Source organism: Bombus vosnesenskii, unplaced genomic scaffold (assembly GCF_011952255.1).
Source record: "Bombus vosnesenskii isolate JDL3184/JDL3185 unplaced genomic scaffold, Bvos_JDL3184-5_v1.1 scf7180000013299, whole genome shotgun sequence".
In the NCBI taxonomy this organism is placed as follows: Eukaryota; Metazoa; Arthropoda; class Insecta; order Hymenoptera; family Apidae; genus Bombus; species Bombus vosnesenskii.
The window spans coordinates 558,663-579,325 of record NW_022882949.1 but is presented as its reverse complement, the minus strand read 5'-3'; the positions used below and the strand labels follow the sequence as shown (position 1 = coordinate 579,325).

General features: G+C 36.7%; 1 protein-coding gene and 1 long non-coding RNA gene across 2 annotated transcripts in view; both read left to right on the top strand.

Moving 5' to 3' along the window:
* The window catches only part of LOC117233803 (protein Wnt-1-like), a 77,527-nt gene that overhangs the window by 27,507 nt on the left and 29,357 nt on the right, over window positions 1–20,663 (top strand). The gene's annotated exons all lie outside the window — the stretch shown is intronic.
* On the top strand, window positions 3,679–4,169 carry LOC117233811. Its single transcript, XR_004493420.1, has 2 exons — window positions 3,679–3,984; window positions 4,127–4,169. It is a non-coding gene; the product is annotated as an uncharacterized LOC117233811 (long non-coding RNA).

Here is a 20,663-nt window from a genome sequence, read left to right as displayed (position 1 = left end):
GCAGCGCGCCGCGACGCGTGTCCGCGGAATCTTATCTAGCGGGTGTACACTGTGAAATTGACTTTTCCGTGGTTGGAAATGAGGTTAGTTTCTTTGCATCGAAAGTTACGTTATCCTTCTGTGGAGTGGCAATGATACTTTCGCGATACCGGAAAGTTTCTTATAAATGAAATCTTGTTGGCACTTGATTCTCATGACCTTTTATTTTATATGGGGTTTTCTTTCTAATTGTTGAAATTCGTTTCACAGTTATGTGGTACAGAAGAGGAATTCTGTTATATTTTTGTGAAATAATAACGAAATAGCGACGAAGCGAAAATTAGATGCATGTATACCACATAGTACTTTAAGGTTAGAATCAGGATCATAAACAATCTTATAGTCGCTCCTGACTTGTATAACCTTCAAAATAAATTGCGCAGGTATTTTTCAATAAGTTTGAAGGCTCAATTAATGACACACAGATTGCAGTGTTTAAGGTTACGCAATCACGCTACAAGCCTAATCTAAACTTATCATGAACTTTCCAGTTCAACAACCATCCAATTTCAAGTCCAAACATCGGCTACCATACACAAATCAATCCCTAACCTCATCAGCTCAAGATTATACCCAAGGGCAAGATCAATTTGGTATACACATGGTCATAATCCGGGTAACACGGTTTCCATCGAAAAGCCGATCACCGGAGGTAATATTCGGCGTAATAAGATAAAAGAAAAGGCGGTCTGGTTCTCTCTGAGGAGAAGAGTTCCGGCGTAGATTGCACCGAAGTGGTCTTCCTTGGAATCCTAGCCGTTCGCGTGGCCGTGCATCCTTGACTCCTCCCCACCCTCTTATCCCCACTCCACTTTCGTCGCGGAACGCAACAATCGAGGCCAGATCGCAAGAGGAGACGCGGAATCGTCCACTTCCTCCGTGCATGCACCAAATATTTCCACGAGAAAGAAATTCTATGAATGGGAACTCGTGAGATTGTTTGTCGACCAAATTCGATATTCTTACAAGACACGGAATGCAAATCTGAATAATATTTATGGGACGAGAATCGAGAGCTAGAGTCAACGGTGGATAGCTCTTGAACAGAGAATCGTGTGGACAGTATTGCAGGAGTAAAGGTAGGCTCCTCAACTGTACGCAGATAAGCGATTTTACGAGCAGTCTTGGAATTTCAACTCGCTAAAAGTGACACAGCCTTCCCGGGCGCTTTTACGCGGCCTTTGAGTTTCATTTCTCTAACCTTTCTTTCGTCGTTTATTTTTGCCATAGGGTGGTCTGAGATTTCGATGGTATTGGTAGTAGGATCTTTTGTAAAACATTCTGTAATTCAGTTTCACATTGAATGTTTAAATAATTCACGTGTTCAAATTCGACTATAATACGAAGTAATTTTTTTTTTTTTTTTTTATTTATTTGTTGAAATTACAATCAATTCTCGCGTTGAGAATTTTCAGTAATTTTTCTGGCGTGGCGCAGTGACATGGCTGTTTATTTACAATAAGTTAATACTATTATAGATAGGTATAATTTAAAGTATTATAAGTAAGTGCATATGCTTAGTTTGGATAATTAAATGAATCTGACGTTTAGATCTAGCGGGTAGTGCCTCTTCAGCCTGCGAGTCTGGTCCGTCGTATCGAGTAGTCCAGTGATTAGGGGGATAATACAAAGTAATGGCAATACAGTATTCTTCCTATTGTAGTTCCCATCGAAGCAACAGTCTTTCGCCGCCTCTTGTCATCTTTTGTTACTGTATGTTGCAAAACATTTCCAACAATCAGAAGTTCCTTAATGTTGCTTTACTCGAAATCACTGAATCGATCTTTGTTCTTTTCGCTTCCACGTATCGTCTACTATAATGGAAACCATATTTTTACCAAGCCCAGAACCCCATCAACATATTATCTCCATAAAACCATACTGATCCCTATTTGTGGTTAGTTCGACAATTTCCCGTAAATTTGTCAAGCCAAAACTACTACTACCTATCCAAAGAAACATCAAATTGCCATCGACGAAGCTTCTACCCGAAACCGATACATCGTTTGGATCACCGCTTACTACCTGGCCAAGCAACACCTCCCTGTAAAACACTTAAGGGCCGCTCTCGCGAGTCGAAATTAGAAGTCGATAAAATCCTCATTGGCGTGTGTATCGGTTGCACGGAGGTCGATGTTTGCGATATACTGGTGGCGAATGGTCGTCGGGATACCGGGCCAGTAGAGAAGTGGATTTAAATATCCTTCTTCCGAGCTGTCCAGCATCTCGATAATTCTCGTGATCCGACGGCCTGCTGGACAACCTAACGAACGTAGCTCGATCGAGAATCGTTAATGGCGGATGGAGTTAGGTTAGGGTGGGGATCAAGCAGTCGCCAAATTCACAACGCTAATGCCTGCCGGCCGGTTCTCTGAGCCTATTTCCGATATCGGACAGGGCCGGTTTATAAAGTTCACCCGGCAAAACGACGCACTTGAGTGACGTGCGGTCGGATCGTACTCGTTAATAAGTACCGCGGGAATGCTCCTGAAGCAGAAAGCCGCTTCCATGATCCTTCTCTCTCTCTCTCTCTTTCTAACCTATGGATAATATTCTTGAAAGCCTTTTCTCCAGTAAAGATCTCTCTTTACGTAGAGATTTATGGTTTTAATATATCTTTAATATATGGTGCTTGTTTTGTTCTTTATTTGATGGTTTAAAATTGTGAATTCGTGTTGGTGGTTTTTAAGCTCTCTTTCTCTGCCCAATCCGTGGATAATATTTCAGAAGGTATTTTGCATGAATTTATGATTTCAATGCTACTTTTTCTTTTTTCTTGGTTTTTTTATCTTGATGATTTAAAAAGTGTAGTTTTATATTTGTGGTCTTTTTGATAGATTTTTTGCTGAGATGTACTTGTATAGGTATTTTTAGAAAAGATGTTGCAGTCTTGTTTAAATTTAATCAACCTTAAAGGTTTCTTTGACCTGATAACTGGGTCATCTCTGAACCATAAACTGTTTTGATGCATGGGGTTAAAGATTAGGCATATATACTCACAATATAATATATGTATATTATAAAAGGTGATACTGATACTATCGCTGTTTAGTCAACTCAAAGGCAATGCCGCCAGCGATAACGCCCTGTCGGTATATTCTTTGCTGTGATTGGCGGCACTGTTTCGTGTTAACTACATACACATATATATTGGAAGGAAACACCGTGTGTATTTTTAATTATTTTATTAGCACAAATTTCATGATATGACATAACCCAAAAATGATGCATAAATAAATTTCTAAATCCAAAATATGAATAAATAGTTTGATTCACGCTTATATCTATAACATATATTTTATTGTGAATGTCTTAACACGTCTTTTTATATTATGTCCTTTCTGCAAATTCTTGCACCTTAACATTTTCCATATATGTACATACCTGTACATAAACATCCACGATCTATTTATTAAAACTTAGAAATTTATTTATGCCTAGACTTTCATATCTTGTTATGTCATTAAGTTTATCTAAAGAGGATTCTCGATAAGAAATTCCTCATTTTTTCTCAATTACGTTTGCATCACGTCGAGACCACTCTGTAAATCCTTGAGGCTATTTCTCGCGTTCCTGAATGCATCGAGAGTCGCGGTTAAATCGCGTCTATTCTCGGAAGGTGGAAGTCCGCCACGGGCGACGAAACGGAGGCGGCGGATCGTGCCAAGGTATCCGCGACATTTCATAAACACGAAATCAATTTTAATCCTCGCCGAGTGAGGCTGTCCTCTTCGCCTGGTCTGAACGGTGCTTATTTATAAGCACAACCGGGCCACTTCCTGCACGGGATCATGCCGCGAATCTCGCATCCTTGTGATCGCTTTGTAACCGGGGAACATTGCACGTTAATAGACTCTGTGTTGTATATTTGTCTTTCTGTACATTCATCGCAAGATTATCACGGGAAATGGCAAACTTTGTGACGATACTGGAGTGCAATTCAAGGTCAGTTGGTGAGGATAAATCTTTATAGGTTATGACGTTCAGGTTAGATAACTTTTATATTATCTCTGTTTTATAATTATATTATATAGTGAAATGCCAATGTAAATATTATAAATATGAGTATTTGAAACCTCTTAACCAGGTCATCTATTAACCAGAAATTTCTATAATCATGAAATTGGAGGTTAGTATTGATACAGCAATTTCAAATAGGTTAAATATAATTCTTGAAAATGTAAGTATTGTATAATAAAGAAATTTTTCAAATAACTTTAAAAAATAAAAAATCCATAAGTAAAAAAATTATTATTAAGTAATTGTAGCAGTAAATCCGTTTTTTGTCTTAATCGTTAAAAGTGTAAAATACAAGATTTGAGAAAGACAATTTTAGTACTATTAGTATTAAAAAATTTCTTAGCTTCCATATTTGAAAGAGGTAAGGGTAAAGGGGGATAAACTGTATTAATTAATATAGAATTATGGCATTCTTTGTTTTTCTTGTGTGATACTTTTGTCGTCGGTGTTACCGTTTCCTTGTTTTTTAATATAGCTTATGTTACACAGAGGGAGGTGTAATCTTATAGGTTATGTTTGATAATTAAAGGAGAATTGACGAGTAAGTATTGAGTAGTGGAATCTAATGTTATAATTATTAAGCACTGAAAAGTTAAAATTATTAAGTTCTTGAAGAATCGGATTACCTTCCTACAGATGCGTGTGAGTATACTGAATAACGAATCTTTTATTCTTTCTATTGATATTTCCATATTTTCTCTAATAAAGTTTAAACTTCTATTAGCTAATAATAAAAAATTATGTATTTAAAAACTAGTTTTGCATAAACATTAAAGTGGTAAATTAATACAAAGCGATCAGTGGATGTTGTAAGATCGTTGAACTTGAACTTGCTGGCGGGTAAAAGCAGATGGCAGATAAAAGGTGTGATTTTGATTAGAAAAATTAAGTTCACCAAGGTATCAATCTTTATGAGAAGCAAAAATGACTTCGAAATTAGGTTTAATGCTAGTGTTTCTCTCTATATTATTAACGTTAATTCTCTGTTCATAAAACGTGTAATACGCCTTTCTGAAGTCCATGACTTTATTGCTCCCTTACGTTCACTTTACCATAATCTCACTAATCCATCATCAATCTTTTCACTGCAAAAATGCATAGTTATTTTTTATATACGTTCAAAAGATTTTTAATATTTACAAAAAATGTTTATAAATCATGGATATGTTAAAAATAAAAAATTAGTGAAATAGTTATGAGAACTTTATCAAATTTGTATACAAAATTGTCAATATAAAAGAAAGAATTTATTTTACTAATAAATATAAATCTTTTTTGAAAATTCGCTATCACGTTTCGAACGACAATAGAACACCTCAATTTCGCCCAACAATTTATTTCCACCAATCCACTGAATGGCTCTCGCATACGTCTTCGTTCCGGTACTTCCGTTGCCGCATTCGTCGAAGACCAGTGCCACTGTCACTCACCTGCCGAGCTCGGTGTAGCTAGAAAATTTAATTAAAGCCGCACGTGGCCGTAAATTATCCTGCTATCGACAGGGATACCGGATCGTGGTGGCGGCTGTAACTTCCACAACAAGAAAAAGAAAAGAACGGAGAATAAGTGTGGAAAAGAAACAAACGAAATGTGCCTATACGTTTGCTGTGTTTGTGTATGGGCACATTGTGCCTGTCGTGTACATTGTATGGTTGTATATACTTGCATATGTTATAAATGCTTGTGTATATTTGTGTATGCTGTGTGTGGCTTCCTGTACGCGTGTATTTGTCCTATATATGTACAGATGTCATAGATGCTTATGTATAGTAACCATACTACATACATGATACTATCGTTATTGTATATGCTTGTAATACTTGTGTTACATGTATTTGTATATTCTTCTTTGTAATATCAAAAATTATCCACGATGTCATGTGTTTGTGCATATTTCTATACATCACAAATATTTGTATTTTGTTATCAATGTTTATGTACACATGTTCATATGTTTCATATTTGTATGTTTATATTTGTCTCACATATTTTTCTCCTACTTATATTTGTACATACTAGTTTAGTTTAGATTTGTTCTTACGTACATATTATATCGGTATATAGTTCGATGTGTTGAATATTTGTCTATATCTTCGTACGTATTTTATACGTATTATGTGGAATATGGACGCGTATGGGTGTACGCGTGAAACGAATGGACTGAAGAAAAGTAGTGGGCTCAAGAGGTATAGTAATATTAGTAATACATTCGGCGTGTTGCGGCCGCTGTTAGCACCGTTAAACTAGCTTTTACTGTTCCGGTCGGTCCTTTGAACCTCACCGCCTATGCGGCAGCCACGGGCAATAAAATGCGTTCACCATAAAATACCGAGTCTCTCTAGCCTCGCCACGGCCTCGACCATGCTCTCGTCAATGCTCACGCAACCTACCTAGCCCATTGCACATCCGGTTGCGCCCGTTTTCCCCGACCCGCAGATTTTTCACGGGAACCTTTAATTATTCCACGAACGGGATACTCCTTAATGTCGTACGTTTTTTGGGATTCTAATCTAATTCATACTAATCGTATAAGAAAATTAGACTGTAGTTGAAAATATTCAGGAAAAAAATCTAAATCATATTTATCGTTAATACAGATTTGCTGAGTAAGAGCGCGGATCTTATAAATAATTAGTCAATGGTAAAAGTAAAATTCCTGAAAGGAAAGAAAACAACATTTTGGCAGATAAAGAAATTTGTAGATACCGTCAATTATTTATTTTTAATCCTATTAATCGATCAAACTTAAATTAAAACATACGTTTAAAGTGTTTTAAGGTAGTATGAGATAGACTAGATTAGTAGATGTTTGAAATTGTAGATTAGTGGTGATCGACGCATGCGTCCTCTGTTTCCTGTTTGTTTGGACATGCGTGTTAGAAGCTTCGCGATATGTTTTCAGTGCAATTAAGTAGTCTTGTCAAGTGCTATCCTTCTTAAGTCTTAGTTCTTTTTTTAAGAACTTTTAAAGTGCGTTTTAGTTATTTTGGTTGATAAAAGAGAAATGGTCTTTGGTTTGATGAATGGAGATCTGTCAATGGATACTTTCGTTGAAACATTAAAATATGAGTATCTACAATCAGTTATGTGTATCAAGGAGCTTCTGTTTTCCTGATTCTACCTTTATGGAATCTTTCACACTGATCATGTTACTGTTAGAGAAGCATTCGTATGTGAAGTAAGAAAATACTAATACTTTAATTTGTATTAAAGCAATTTATCTGCGTAAATTATCTTGTTCTTACATCATCTCTTTCATTTTCACTTATGTCTACTACATACAAGTGATGACGGATTCCACTGGTTAACAGGTTAACACATTTACTGTCACGACAATCACCGATAGCTGGCGCAGAACTTGACATTTACACCTCGTCAGTCACCAATGACCGTTATGTGGTGGATGTGTCAACATCGTACCATACATAATCACCTTACGTTTTTAAGGTTATGGTAAGATTTAGTCATAACTTAAAATGCATAAAATTCATTATATTATACATTACATTTTGTGTAGCATAGCATCATGCATTCTATAATGTATTTTAGTACTTATGTTTTACTGATGTACTTATGTTTTATGACGTTTTTACTGTATATCACAATACAGTACGATTAATATGGAATAAGCTGTAATCTTTCAATTGCAGAATAGTATTTCTTATTGTATACATTTTCAAGTAATTGAAAAATATCCCCCTTAACCTTTCAGCCCAAAGTCCTTATACTTTCTTCGATGACAATTTACTTAGATAAATCACCTTAAGCGGCCTAAATCAACAGATACCGAGTCACCAGAAAAATCCCAATACGAAGAGAGATAACCAAAAAGTATCAGACAGACGGAGAGCGAGTTTAGCGGGTAAACATCTGGGGTAATTGGTAGGAAGTATAAGGAATTTTCTGGTAAATTGAGCCGGTCACGGAACGAGATGGAATTTTCTCCCTTCTTGTTGTGGCGCAATGAAAGTTTTCCAATAAGAAACGAAAGAGCTAATCAGAGTTTCCAAGGACTCAATGGCCCGTGAACCAACGTGTCTACGCCTCCCTGCTTGGCCGCTTCTCTGTGTCGGTTACCTTTCCTCTGCCTTCTCCTTTTTCCAAAAAGTCGGCAAGCATGTCGAGAACAGTCTGATCTTGCCAGTTTTCTGTATATTCGACTCTGTTCGTGGAGAAAAGGGCCTGCGTAAAGAAGAAGAAACGACTATAGAACCGTGTCGCCTAGAGATTTTAAGTTTCTCCCTAGTCGAAGGCGGAGAGTCGAGACTTGTTTGTTGTGGTAAATTGGGCAAAGTTTGGTCTGACTTAAATTTGGAAATATAGGAATTATGAAGTTTTTGATTATGTACATTTTAGAAAATTGGATTTTATTGTAAAAATTTAGTTTATGTATCTGTTGTGAATATTAGATTAAAGTAGTTTATAGATATAAAATACAGAAAGTTAAATCTCTAAGAAAATGTAGAAAATGTAAGAAAATGTCTCTAAGAAAATGATTTTACAGTTCGGAATGCTGTGAACTTTAGAAAATTATCTTCAAAAGTATTTGTTAAGGTTAATTTAAGTTAAACAAAAAGTATGCTATATTTAATTTTTTGACACTGTAGCCCATCAAGTATAGTATCAGGTTGTCCGAAAAGTGTCTTTCTTTTACAGACACGTCTTTTACAACTACGCATCTTTATACAAACATAAAACCTAATCTGTCGATCGTTGTGATCTTTATTTTGATAGAACAAAATGGATCACACGTAATTCGATAAAATAATATAAAACAGAAAATGTTGTGCGTCCATTATTTCCTTATAAAACGAAAGAAATTTTTCGGACCACCTAATATTTTAAATTTCTACATTCGATAATAGAAATGCAAAATAATAACAAAGACACGATTATTTTCTCAATTGTCCATCCTGAATTCCCCATTTTATTATGTTGAAAAAGGATTAAATGTCAATAACAAACATACGTAACATCACGATACACCGCTGTCAAAGAGCACCGGTAATACGATAAGAAGGCATAGAGAGAAATATCTCGGTGTATAAACGAAAAACGATACCCGTATCACCGTAACAAAACAACTACGTACAGTATCATTTGATCATGACATTAAAATTCGTCATCTCAATTTTCGTTCCATCTAAAAAAAAAAAAAATTATTAAAAAAACAAAAGAGTCACTAGTTACACCATTAGTGAAAAGTACATCATGCGATCCATGAAACATTTTCTATCAGATCACAGACGTGGTCGGTGCTTAATGGACAGAATTATTACTCTCTCGTGCAGTCCAAATCGAATGGTTTCGCCCAAAGGGGTTAGCGGAGGGAGGGAAACAGCATACTGTGAGGATAATTTGCGGAAATATCGTCCGTGTAAAATGATCCGCGGCAAGTAAAGCTCTCCGCGTCGAGATACATCTGTTTGTATATTACGCCGAGGTAAACATCGTTGTTGATGCAGCGCGCTATTATGCACCGCGGTGCATGATGCAGCATCGTGTGCCACGCACACAAACACGAATTAACTCCACGCGATTGGTGAGGCTTCGATAGCCACCCCATCTCGTATCGCTTCACGATAGATATCCAATTAGCTATTCAATATTGAAAAGTGTTATTCGATTCGCAATTGTTTACAATTATTTCGCAGACCCGTTTTTGTTTTGTTCTAGCGGAACTTAATACTTTTGTTAGGATTGATACCAAGATATGTTTTACAGTGGCGAACGTTCGAATAGGGGAAATCTTTATACTAAACTTAAATTAATTTCATTTGTATTTAATACTCATAATAATATTTTAGGGAGTGTAATGTAAAAAATTAAGATATAGATTTATAAGCAAAATATAAAAAAGGAAGAATTTTTAAGTCTCATATTACGGAAAAGAAAATACACATTTTTGTTATGTTCTATATTATTATGAAAAAATTGAAACTAAAATATTTCACAATGTAATTAGCTAAATTTTTATAAATTCGTATAAATTGTTGTCTGTTTGTACAGTCATCTCCATTGTATGTTTGGATCAATATTTACGTTAGATCCTTTTAATATTGTTGATTTAAAATTAATAGAAAATTCTCTTTAGGAAGAGGAAAGTTGTGTACCTGGACGTTGTACACTCGACCACTTAGTACTTTGAGCACTTAAACATGTTGAGTGCTTCGATCGAAGTAGTTTGGAGTATTGGCACAATATTGATACATATTTGCAGTCTGTGGTACTTGTATACCTAATTAGTTAAATAATATGAGTACTCGAATATATTAAATAGGGTAATTTAGTAATTAGGACAAGGTTCGGATTCTGAAATGTGTTGAAGAATTAGATGTGTAATTCTAGCAAACATCGTCTTGTTTTAGAAACTGCCGTTATTTAAAAACACACATAACAGAACGTTTAGCGAACTCGTACGGAAATAGTGAAGTTAATGTGAGTATAGGCGCATGTACACAACTAGAAAACCGTACTTTCAATTTTCGTTCGCACCACGCAAAAATCACAAGCCTGTCAGACTTGAATCTCAAGGATAACAAGTCCGTCTGATAAATTAGGGACAGATAACATTCTTCTTCCTAGTTTTTGTACCCCAGTTGGTTAATTCGCTTTTTCAAAGTTTTAAACTCAACTATTTAATCAAGATTATATGATTGTCGATCTCGAATTAAAAGAAGATGCTGGTACTATAAAGCGTTTCAGAATAAGAATTTATTGTAATTAATGATAATTAATTAAAAAACGTACGGAAAGAATTTACGTATAGAAGAAGAAATAAAATAAATAAATTTCAATAATAAAATTATATTTCATCTTTCCGATCTACTGAAAAAAAAAACAAATCAATACGTACAGACTATCTGCTTTTTAAAACTCAGGTTTTATTAGGGTAAGTCTTCTTTAAGTTAAAAAAGAATTGCTCGTTCGAATATCATAAATATTCGGCGGTGTGTGTTCTTTCCGATTTATATGTCACGAAGGATCAAAGAGAGATGTGGCACGTTATGCTGAGAATAATCATGAAAAGAAGTTGTACAGCCGCGCTCGATAAATTTTCGACGGGTTCTACGGTCTGTGCTGGGGATCGAAGAGAAAAATAGACACGTGCCGCTTCGAACAAACTTTCTAACCTCAACAATCATCTTTATATAATGTTCTGTTTATTACTTACATTGCAATTTTTTTTATATCTGTATAGTAGGTTATATAATTTTCTCTAAATCTCTATGATATTTCATGTCATCTTTAAGTACTTAAAATAGTATGTTTTACTTATAATGACTCAAAAGTTTCTCTTTATTATTAGTAGTAATTTTATCCATAGAGAGGAGCTATAAACATTCTTTCCGTCCACCATAACCTATAATTCCTATATCGAGGATCGATGATCGCGATCGAGAGAAATGTTCCAGCAGACCGTATCCAGGAAACGAAAAGTCGGTAACAGACCGGGCCATGGTATTTATTCTCCGTCCCGTGAGAACGCTATACGTAAGCCAGCCTCTCGGTGTGTATTTACTCGCGGAATACGTGCGCTCTCGTGCGGCCAAGAAGACAATTACCTCCGCGGGGCAAACGGGCCCGGTCGTGTCGGCACGCTTTGTGCCGCGGCCACTTCTTTCCAGCCGTTCCTCGAATTTACGAAACGTTTCTGCAAGCGGCGCGTGCACCGCTGCTCTCACCGGCCGCTTGGAAAACCACAGGTATACTTTGTTTCCTTGTTGAGAATCGCTTTGGTATATTACCTGTTTTCATAGAAACTGCAATACAAAATGGAAGGTTTTTGTGGGAAAGAATTGTATTCGAAAGTGTAGATTGTGTAACTATCACATATACTATTGAATTTTGTGTACTTTTTCTACAAGTTTTTCTACAAGTCGTGTTTCTATGAAATTAGATATATCAGGATTTGTGAGTTTCGGGGATAAAACACGGTTTTGGGAATTGGATTATTTTATGATATTTGATCAAGTTCGGTTTCCGGTAATCGAATCTCATTTCTCTGAAACGTTTCTATCGAAAGTTTACAATTTGCTTTCGAATAAAGTCTCTGCAGGTGTGACTCTAACACGATATTTGTAATCTGTCTTATCTACTGTAATTTACTCTTCAAACTTAAACAGCGTTTTCGATAATGGAATCTGTTATCCCTTCCAGCATTTAATTCCCAAACATACATGTACATGTAAAACTCAATTCTTTCTTTATCTTAAATTTCTTTATGAAAACAATCTTAATATACCAACTAATCACATTAACAAGTACATCGACCTCGAATTGCTTTAAAATAAGCTCATTTTTCTATACATACTCTACACTTACAATAGCATGACGAATTAGGATTTATTTACCATAACTCTTTTTCTAATCTCAAACTATATCGAACTTGCTGCAGCAACGTAAAATGTAATATTCCTCCCATTTATTATGCCAAACCCTGCTCTCCATTCAAGCCTTCATTCTAATCACCTCTATAAAAATCCATCTTTATACTGGAACCAGCCATCAAAGCGATTCAGCGTATTCATTCGGTGCCCCCTCCCTGAAACGAATCTACGTGTCGAAGAGGATCTGCGACAAGAAGTCAAGACAACCCGATTATCCCATGCACGCTTCTCGGCGTGTAGTCTCGGTGTCTGGAGACCGGAGCTCGCGCATGTGCCAACAGAGTGTACATGCCGGTGGAGAGCGGCAAACCCATCCACTCGACCAAGTCAAAGTCTCTTCTCTTCCTCTAATTTTTCTTCTTCCTTTTCCTCTTTGCAGTACCTCGATCTTCTTTTCCGCCCTTCATCCTCTTCTTCTTCCTCTTCTTCCTGTTGGTTCTCTGCAATGTCCCATGCCTTGGCGGCGAGTGGGCGTCGGACGGCAATTAGCATACTCGCGTGATCAAAGCAGTGGGACACGTGCGACAAGAATTAACGACCACCAGCAGAACGACTCTTTCTTCACGGAGTGCGCGCGCGATAAATCGCGCTTCCGATGCCTTCGTCGACACCCGCCATGCCGCCCACACGCGTGGCCCCTCCCGTCGTGGTTTGTCCACGAGCACGCGGCGCCCTCTGCCCACTGTTTTCTCATCCATTTCGCCAACGGACCCAACGATCCGCCTTTGGCTTTCGGTGATCGTTTCGCACAGGTTATATATAGGCGGGCGCATTCTTTATCAGGCCATTGCCGGATGAATTTATACGGGATAATCCAGTGCTCGTTTCCGCTTCAACCACTTATGAATTATGTCTTCTCAGAAAGTAATACGTATTTGGCTCTTTTTGGAGGTGTATAGGTAGATTAGAAGTGAAGGATGTGTTTGGTGAGTAGAACTTGCGAACGACTGGTTTCGATTGCTCAATATAGTCTTATAGATTGTTGAATATGTATTATAGACACTTGTTTTAGGATAAATCCAAATATTATTAATTACGTATCGTATAATTTGGAAATTGGATACGTTTTTTTATTAGTACTAATACTGTAAATTAATAGTGTGATTCGTAGAAGGTAAGATTAGGATCAGATCTAGAATCTGTTATTATATCAGGACTGTAGCAATAAATTAATATAACGTAAAACTCATTATTATTACTTAATATTGCTTACAAGCAAGAATTTCTGCTATCTAATAATTCCAAGATGTAAAATGTAATCGGACTTAAACATTATAACCTCAAAATTAAAAGAGACAAAACTACATATATTTCAGATAGCAGTAGATATAAGACAAGCATGCCACTTCACACGAAGGTTCTAAGTGCCATACAAAGAGAAAGAAACCATCGTAGAAAGTAATTCCCCTCGAGGAAATTCGACTATTGACCCCGAAACACTCGAGTGGCCTTTAGCCGGCAGGAAGTCTAACGGAATCGCGATCCCTAAAGCGAATCGAACGGAAGGTACACAGGCGCAAGATGGATTCGCAGCACGATTTTAATATTGCCACTTATCTCGAATTCCCTGTTACACGGGAGTAGCATTTTCTGGTATCTCTAATACATACTTGTTTCGTTGGTACGGGATTCACGGTAATTCTTATGGCCTCTTCTGTAACCACCTACTCACGGAAAAGAATGCCATTGACAGAGTGTATAGAGAGTGTAGAAGCGTGATTTGCTGTGCAGACACGCGTGGTTGCTCGTAATCAGCTGCAACATTGTATGATGATCAGCCAACGGGTGTTTGTATTACGATAGTTTCCGGATCCTCCTTTCATGAGTTCTATTCTTTCACGATTGAGGGCGCGACAGTTTTACTGTTCGTTTTTATTGACAAAATTTTCTTGCTTGCTGATATGGTCTAATAATTAATAAATTACGATTTGATTATTGAATTGTAAGAAGTGAAGTGAGAGTGAAGAAAGTGAAATTTTCAATTTCATTGTAAACTATTAATTAAGAAATTAGAAGTCGATTAGTAAATATGTATAGGGTCTAACGTGACGAAAGAATAAGTGAAGTAGAATTTCAAAGTCTAATAAGAAATCAATGATGAGTGTTATTTCCAATTTCATCAATTCAGTTAAATCATTTATCAAACTCATTGGCACAGACTCCTACCTTATATACTGTCAATTTTGTGGAATATAACTTCTAATTTGTAAAATTTGCATATATTATTTCATTTGTTTTATTGCCAAACTTGCTATTATTATGCATTGTCAGTACCTCATTAGTACTCTTACCTTGTAAAGTTTCATTGATAATATTAGCTCAGTTCTGCAAGTTGCGGCTCAGTTGAGCGACAACGAATAAAAGGAAAGCAAATAAAATCTTAACACCATATCAATAATCTCAATTTTCTTCAATTTTCCAAACACTGACTTCTCCTGATTTCTCCATCGATAACTCTTCAAATGGTTCTCTCCGTAATATTCAGCCTTTCCCCTGGCCATAGATTAACCATAAATCGATTCAGTTAAATTGAATCAGGTTATGGATAGACGGTCATAGACATTCGGTATCGTTTGCGTCGCATGCCTCTTCTTCCATCAACTCGGTGTTATACCAAGATCATAACGTCCTTTATTTCACGCAATTCGTCTATTCTTATTTGCTTTAGGCGAAATACACGAAATTCAAAGCAGGAGAGAAAGGGGGGGCAGAGTGAAACGGATAGATACAGAGGCTGAACAAAACAACGTGAATGGTTAGGGGTCGATAATACAGGGAAATGTAAATCGCAATATGCTAATGCAAGCAACGAGAACGTTTGTCAAACCGAGCGTTAAGATCCCAGGCCAGGACTCCTTGTTTCACGCGTGAACGAGCCTTAACCCACCGCAAAACCAACGCCTGAACCAACACTGACTGTTTTCGCGTACCACCGTGCTGTCTATACCGATGAGTGGGTCCTAGCGAGGAGAGGGTGGACATGATGGTACATGAGGAAATATGGAATCTCCAATTTACACGAGTTATTAGTATTATTATTACTGTTTTGGTTACCAGTGATATCAGTGAGATTTTTGAATTGGATTAAGAAATAGAAGTAAAGATTAGTAATATTATTTACCTGTAACATATATTTAGAATTACTGATGGGAAATTGACGTATAAAATGGTAGTCCTTGAATTTATGAATTGTTATCGTTATTTTTATTTTTTTTCAAGTAATATTAGTTACCAGAGATTTTGAAAGGGAGCTTAGTGTTTAGAATGCAAAATAGTAGTAGATTAATAGCAATAGTAGTAGAAGTAGTAGATTTTTGATATTATCTATGTTTACAAGATTACTAATATAAAATAGTAATCATTTTAGGTTTGTGCAACCGTGAACAAGATTGTTTTTGTAGTCTCAAACAGCAAATAATTTTCCAATATCTAAATATAAAATAACTATATTTTTGTTAATGATAAAATTTATTTTATTTTTATTTTAGAAATTGGTTATAGAATATAAATTTAAATAAGCTAAGGGAAAGTTGTACAAAATTTAAAAAGGAAATATGAAATACTTCATATTGTTGCCTTCATCACTGAATTTGTGAGTTAGTAGAGTATAATTTCCCATTGCTGTTTATTACGATTCATTGGCGCCATTTAACTGGTGGAATTGTTTGACTGAGTTGAGAGAGGGGCGGGGGCGGGTGGAAGGTGGAGAAAATGGTATTGATATGTAGTTATATTGGCAGGTTTTCGTGCTGTTGTCCCAGATAGTTTTAATTTGGATTGTACGATGAGGGATAGAGATAGGCAGGCTTTTAAGAAATGAAAAATCCGGCCAGGGGCGGGACAGTAGGAAGGTACGGTGAAGAAAATGAAGCGTGTAGTGAATGCTTTTGTTCTTTGGCCGCCTTTGAAATGAAATCACTGATTTAAAATGTTGCTGACTACGAATCTTTTTGTTTCATCGAGCATTTAGATATTCTTGCTTTCTTGCACAGATCTATTTATTTTGTTATTTAAAAGCAAACATTTAGTACAACAGATTAAACAATCTACTAACGTTCCTACATATTAAAAATAAATCCATGAAGAAATTTTAAAGAATCCTACCTTCTAATAAATTAATGGAAAGTCTAGTGATTTTATTTGTTACCTCGAGATTTACTATAATTATTTTCGCTATAATATATATTTCCCTATTGTAGTTACAGCATTATAATAATAATTACTTAAAACTTCGTCGAAAAATATTACAGTAAAAATACCTTTTTATTGAACGCACCATACTTAATTTTTACTATCAATAACCTCCTGGAACTCAATTAAATAGTCTCCATCATAAAACAAAGTCCTACAATAACAAGCATCAGAATTACTTCAACTTCGATGGAACAATATTCACAATATTTATATAGTTCCACAAACAAGCCCATATGAATGCCGAAAAAGAGTGAAGTTCATTGTTTCAACTGGTCATCATCGTTCCACCGTGTTGAATATCACGTTACACAACGTGTTTGCCAATCACGCACGCGGATATATTTAATCTGGCCGGGTTTCATGTTTGCGTAGCCACTCCATGATCGCTAGGAACATGTAATTAAATTATCCATCGTTGTTTATTTCCACTGTTTTCTGAGAAAACAAGCACGCGCTGATTTCGCCGGTGTTGACGACAAACGAATCATCAGTGGTGTTACAACAGGTCTGTGCATTCATTTGATGCGCGTATTGGGGCTTTCCCCACTCAATCTCCGTTGCTATAACATGTTAGCTATATGCATCATGTCTTGATGCATCAAAATACTACATAACCTATGAAGAATACGACCCTTCTATATCGGCATTGATATCTTAGCTCGTTTTCAATTTTAAGTCAATCTGTTCGGTCGGTAAGGTTTGGTCAGCGCTGCTAGAACTGATGGAGTATAGCAATCAGATAAAAACACAGTGAGTTGTTGGTTCAGGTTATCGGGCTGTTAAGCAGCGCTCACGCGTGAAACGCGTAGTCGTCAAATTAATACTATATCACTTGGAAATTATAGGCGTTATTTATCATGCTAGATTGTAATTTATTTTAATTGCTAGTTAATATATAACGAATAATAAGTATGTATCACTTGGAAATTGTAGCATTTATTTTTATTTATCAAAAAACGTATGAGTTATCAAGCTAGATTGTAATCTATGTTATTTACAAGTCCATACACAATGAATAATGAGTATCTTTTCACTGTGACACTCAATGTAATGCTAGAACTGCCGGTGACAAGTTAGGTATCAATCCTTTCATTAACATTTCCTCTGGATTGATTCGTAATCAATAACTTACTTTCAAAAACTTTCGGGATTCAAATTCAGTTAAAACTTCAGACTACATTGTCATATTTCTATGAAATTAAGATATAACGTTAAAGTATATTAATCCAAAAAATGAAATACAATGGAGTGTTAGATTCATTTCTAAGCCTGCAAAGAATTAAGGCTAACTAAATGTGATTATGTCAAACTTTACCATAATAGTAAACAGGATAACTTTCATTATCACGTGAAAACATATTAATGTCACTCGCCCACGCGCATGCGCGTTGCGCACATACGGGATCCACCGTCGATTCAAGGAATTCTGTTCCATGGTAAACGCCGGAGGAGACCGGTAGTACTCTACTTGATATCCCAGGGGCACGGGGGCGTGCACCTTTAGACGCACCACATCCGCGTAGACGGTGTTCTCTCTCTGGCGTGCACCGTACCGCAGAACGGTGCAAAAAGGGAGGGAACAATGGGGATCCCATGGGAATGTATCCGCCGGTGCATCCCCTAATTAAGATTGGCCTTGTTTTAAGCAGCCCGGTAAATGATTCGCCGATCCCCTCGAGAAGAGTCGATACATCGGTTCGCGTACCAACTACGTACGATCGACGAGTATACAGAAGAGTTCGTGACGTAATCCACCATTCTCTTTCTTCTTGCACTTCTCCCCACTCTTTCACCATCAACCCCTACTCCCTCCCCCTAACCTATCCGTTTTGTTGCGTAATCTTTCTGGAACGTTAAATTCTTGAAAGCACCGGTTGAAAGCCGGATTATTCCCTTCTCCGCTTCACCATCGTCTCTCTTATATTCTGGCTCTTTCTCCACAGTTTTCTTCTTCCTCCTCTTTCTTTTTTCACTCTATCGACCTCTGGTCTCGTTACGCGGGAAACGTTTTTAACCGTTCGACCGCGACAATAGGAACGACGGAGGATCACGTGTCGTTATGGTTTATGGCAGTGGTTCTTAACCTGTCATCCGCGAAGCATCTCCGGGGCGCTGCGAGTTCCTCACTCGCGGAACTAGTTATTTTTCGAATAAGGAATAATTATTTGCGTTTTTATTTATTTATAATTAGACTGTGCATTTTTATGCATTTATGAGATGCTTGACGGTACAAAAATGCGCACAGCGCATATAATATGCAAAAGTATATAAAATATTTAAGGTAGAATATTTATTATGATATTTAAACATGAAACATTTGCATTTACGTTCCATTCCTTTAGTTATGCTCATAAAGATATAAAAATGCATAAAATCTGCAGTCTATTTATAATAAATCACTTCTCTCCAAATTTGAAGTTTGTTGATCAGCAGTCGATAAATGTTTTAGATATAAACGTTTGAGGCGCATTACGGATCTAAGCGTTGATTTTAGTCATGGGGATTCGCGAAAACGAAAAATTAGTTAAAGATCCGTGGTACACAAAAGATTAAGAACCGCTGGTTTATGCCGTAGAAAAGACGTGTAGGAAGTTGAAAGATGAGAGACAGGGGAAACGTCCGTGGAATGAGGGAATGTAATGAGTAACGCTGGTGAGAGGTTATCGATTATCGAGCGCAACTTACGATTCGTTAGGCTCGCGTGTGCTGTCTTGAGGAGGAGTGGGGAGGATTTAGCGAAGACGCACCGTGCTTGTGAAGTGGGAGGAGATGTGTTGCGTTCCGTGTGGATCTAATAAACGCGAGCAAATTGGTAGCTGATGGGGCATAGCAAAGAGGGATGGCCAAGTGTTTCATTTTTGAAGCAATGGAATTCTTTGCGCTGCTATTTCTTTTTGGGGTTTTCAACGCGTTGATTCCTCAAATACGTATTGTGCATCACGTTGCACTTTTCACAGCAGGCAACGTACTAAAGGCTATTTGTAGAAATTAGAACACAGTATAATGCGTAGATTATGTATGAACGTATTAACGTATTTATCGTGCAATTTTGTATACAGGGTGGTTGGTAACTGGTGGTACAAGCGGAAAGGGGGTGATTCTAGGCGAAAAAAGAAGTCGAAAATATAGAATAAAAATTTTTCGTTCGAGGCTTTGTTTTCGAGAAAATTGACTTTGAATTTTCGCTCGGTACGCGTGCACTTTATCGCGTCTCGTTATAACGGATCTCACTGTAGATCGTTGTCTCGATGGAAAAATTAAAAAAAAAAAAAAGAAAATTAAAAAAAAATTTTTATTCTATATTTTCGACTTCTTTTTCAACCACCCTGTATATAGATTTACTTAAAAAAATTTTCACATAACCTACATAAAGGGAATATTAGTCTGTTCCAAGATGAATGAACTTCGATGATCGTGACATCTAGCATGACCTTGAGGAAACATTTTTTCATCATCAATCAATGTTTTGAACACATCTTGAAACTATATAAACTTCTAGTCATTCTTTTTTATCTTCAACAGCAATAAAGATAATTTAGATATTCGATTTGAGCGAGACGTGTTTTATATTTAATGCAAGATTTTATCTAACGTAAAAAGGTAGTCGTTTAAAAAGACAAATATTATGGCAAAGATAGGAGAGGGTACCGAATGCAATATCTATAACTCTCGGCCTACTCTTTCGCGGTTAATCTTGTGCGGAGCTACGGCGCGCGTTCCGTTTAAAAGCTTTAATCTTGTTAGAGCTAATTCCTCCGCCTATATCTTGTTAGATTCCGCGTGCTCAAACTATCAAGCTGACTTGTTTTCCTTCTGAAAGAAAATTAGCTGACCGGAAATCGAATGACGAGCCCGCGATATCCGGAATGTTTTACCCGCTGAAACACGTTGAAGTCACTCGCTGAATTCCTCGTAACTCACCTTCTCTTCCTTATACATACACATGTACATGCGTAGAACGATTTTTGAATGTTACCTTTGCAAATTTGAATTTCATGGACCGATACTGTACGTTCGATT